General features: G+C 28.4%; 1 protein-coding gene across 1 annotated transcript in view; it reads right to left on the bottom strand.

The window, feature by feature from the left end:
* LOC108691707 (cytochrome P450 4c21-like) overlaps positions 1-4,076 on the bottom strand; it is a gene marked incomplete at its 3' end in the record, with an annotated part of 22,742 nt that overhangs the window by 10,432 nt on the left and 8,234 nt on the right. The gene's annotated exons all lie outside the window — the stretch shown is intronic.

The following is a 4,076-nucleotide window of genomic DNA, read 5'->3' on the forward strand; positions in this document are numbered from 1 at the left end:
TTTTTAATAAAAAATCTGAATATTATTTGACGTGTTACAAATCCATTTTTCTTTTACATCATATAAAGAGTTCATCGACGACCAGTAAACTAAGTCTAAGTTCCAGTAAATTGAAAAAAATAAGACTTCATTTTAATCAAGATACTTGGGATTCATTTGAACTAGAATAATTTCACCCAATAAATAAATAAATGATTATATAAAAAATATATAATCATTAAATTTATTATATAATTTAACTTATATAAAAAAAAAGTTTAGTTTTCACGTTTTCTTAAAATGTTTCCCAAAAAATATAAAAAATTAAATTGTCAAAGTAATTCTAGTTCAGATGATAAAGGAATGTATATTTTATGAGTCCTCAAATTTGAAGCTAATTGGTTCAGTTTTATTTTAATCGTGATCGCCAGTTCCTAAAAAGTCGTATCAGGAAAATTGCGTCAAAATTTACATTGATATTTTATGCAGATAACGAAAGAATTTTGTAACATTTATTTCGTAATTCCGACAATTCCGGGACCATAAAGTGGACAAGAATGTAGCAAGAAAAATGTGGGGAAAAAAGGACACTGCAAATAATAAGAGAGTTCTTCTTTATTAGCGGCGTCAATGACTACGCTCAGGTAGCGCGTTATAGCTGTACAAATTAACTGTTATAATTTTGTTGATATTTTGAATTTTTGTATAAAATTTTACAAAGATATTTTACAGACTATAAGAATTGAAGAAATGTAAAAAAAAAATCAATTTTTTTACTTGACAAAATAGATAAATACTTTTTCCTCTTTCGCAGATTCGTAAATTCTTTTTCAGAGTTAAAGTATACGCATTAATATGTGTTTGTAAGGTGGAGTTTTTGCCGAGAACCAAAAATTTCGAAATTGATATATTTTTTGTCATTTCTTAGTGTAATGTCATTTCATAGTGTCTCAAGACAACATTTGCTTGACGCGAAAATTTTGCAACTTATGAAATAGTGATCCACAAACATGTAGTTTACACGAACAAATAATGTAAAATTAGAATTAGACTTAGATGCTTTATCGCGGCAAATAAAAGAAATTGACACAAACGTGCCACTGCGTGTATCATAGGTTGCGTAAGATAGTATATAAAGACATATTGATTCACTGGAAAAATAGAGACCTCTGATGACTTCGTTGGAATTGAAGTTTCACTTTAGAATCCTCTTAATGCCCATTTTCAATAAATAATTTATGTCTAAAGTAAGCATTATTTTTTTTTCTTTGGTGATTTAAAGAAAAGTTGAACTTTAACATTCCGCTTCCACGGAATGTTAGAGTTCAACTTTTCGAATTCAACTTCCGAAATAATATTTTTTAATAAAATTAGTTACTTACAAATTTTAATGTGTTATTCAAATTAAGATTGTTATTAAGATTGTTCTAAGATGCGTAATAACAGCGAATTGTTAAATTGATAATCAATTTAACTTTTAATATTACTGCAATAGTTCAATAGAGTTTGTACTTCAAGACTGAAAAATTATTTCAGCGTGCAGTTTAAAGGACTATACATAAACGTAGTATTCTAAAAATGTCAGATAGAATCATATTTTACATCTTTAAACGTTTTACTTTGTCTTAGCAAGCTATTTAATAAATAATGATAAATTTTTTGCATATGAGCAGAATGGATTAAACTGGTCCGAGAATGCCAACTGCTAAAGTGCTAAATAACGCTAAATAACGCATTCGTACAGATATGGATAGAAACATAAATTGTGGATAGAATATACCCATAACATTTGCTCAAACGCAAATAGAAACCGATAAGTCATACATTCGGAAATACAATCACAATCCAGAAAATTTAAAAGCCTGCAATTGTAGATAAATTATGTGCACGACAATACATAGAGAAATGTATAACGAATATCCGCTGTGCGACAGTTTCACGCACATATATCGGCTGTTTGTAAATGCGTATAAATTACGATAGCGCAAATTTGTATAGATACGGATAGAAAATATTCGTAAACTGCGACTATTCCAATATCTGATAATGACCACGCAACGCAAACAGATATATCCTATATTCGCAAATAGGAATGTGTACCAGTATTCGTATTTGCAAATAGAACCAGATTAATTTTTTATAATAAAATACAGGTTATTAAATGTTACGTGTAAGTGCCTGTAAATGTATGCAAATGGAACATTAAATGTTGCGTGTAAGAGCATAAATTTTGCATTCGCAAATGCATGGAAAAGCACATATATCCGATTGATTATGATAAATTCGAAAAAATTATCGGTTAGCATTCGCAGATATATTCAATTTACAATTGATACCGATAGAAACGTGTAAGATTTTGTAGTAGAAATTTTTTGATGCGGATACATCCAAATATATACCAATAATTTTTCATAAATTTGGATAAATCTCATATATAGATTTATCGGTTTCTATTGAAAATTTCCGGCAGGGATAACTTCATTAAAATAAAATTTGACAACATCCAATTTTACAAATATTTTTTTGTAACGACTACATGTATGATCTAATAAATATTCTACTAAACAGATTTTACACTAATTGTAAGAGTAAAAAGTTCATGATAGAACCAAACACATGCGCTTATCAGTTTAGTAGAAATCCCTATCAAATTAGAAGCCTATATCATAATGACCTACCTACAGAATTTCATCAATTTCAAATTTGAATAACTTTTGTCTGGAACTGTAACCAAGACATCCTTAAAAGCATCTATGAATTAACGTCTAATCAAGACACCATGCAATAGAGAAACGTTATTTTCTATCGAAATAAACATTTGCGATTTTGCTTTCCCTTCTTAGTTGTTTAAAGATTCTCTCATTCAACATGAAGTTTAAAACAATATTGCTACAACGTTTGCAATGTTATTGTAACATTGATGAAACATTGTAATGATGCTGCAATATGACTGGAACAATCTGTGGTGTAAATTGAGTAAGCTACTTCTCGGTATTGATGTACATATATTTAACCAACTTTTGTCAGTGAATATTCTTTATTTAGTCAGTAATCATTCTTTATTTATGTTCCCCTTTGGGATTACAAGAACTTTTCATTTCCTACACTTACTCTTTAAACGTTTTACTTTGTACAAGCTATTTAATAAATAATGATAAATTTTTTGCATATCCAGAACTAAAATGATCCGAGAATCGTCATTAAATAGTTAAATTAAGTGTCGACATAGTTTGACGACGTCGCTTCATGATTAGCATGACAACAAGTTGCCGACATACTGCAAACATTGGCCCAACATTAGTCTGAAGATGGCCTAAAATTGTCTTTGGATAAAAGTTGCCTGACATAGTCTGGGCCAACATCGTGCCGTTTTAGACAACTGGTTTTTGACACATTGCTAACGTTGGCAGTATCTCGACATTGGCTAATAGTCATATTCTCATATATGTAGTCTTAAATAAGATTGTCATAAATTATTAAGTTATTTGTGAACTATATTTTTTTAGTTTAAATTACTTATAAATCATTAAGATTCAGATTAAGTTTAATTTAAATTTAATTCAATTTTTAATGTTTTATGAATTAAATATAATTCACTTTTAAATTTACATTATTATTTTTCGAATAACCATTAGTCATAATGAACAAATATTAAGAAAAGAATGCGCTTCTTGAACATACTTCGATATCCCATATACCTCATTATAATTATATAATTAGATAAAAATTATTGGAAAATTATTATAAAAATGATATTATTAAAACATATAAGGTAGTTGGCTCAGTAATCGTCATGTTAACCAAACGCTTGACTTTGCAAATTTATATTTTTCAGATTGAAAAATGAATTACTGTTATTTTAGGTTGTTTTTTATCAATTTTTTGTGATAAATAAAACGTCACTCTAAAATTCTTATATCTACTGTTGTTAAGAAAATCGTTCGTAAAAATTAGAAGGCGCAAATGTACGAGTTATAAATGCCGCCATAACAGTTTGCCCAATAATAGTCAGATATGTCCCACAAATATGTGTTTAACGATCGAATACACGAATGATGGAATGATGAGACGCATAAATTTATATATATATATATATA

This window comes from Atta colombica, unplaced genomic scaffold, assembly GCF_001594045.1.
Source record: "Atta colombica isolate Treedump-2 unplaced genomic scaffold, Acol1.0 scaffold50, whole genome shotgun sequence".
Taxonomy (NCBI): domain Eukaryota; kingdom Metazoa; phylum Arthropoda; class Insecta; order Hymenoptera; family Formicidae; genus Atta; species Atta colombica.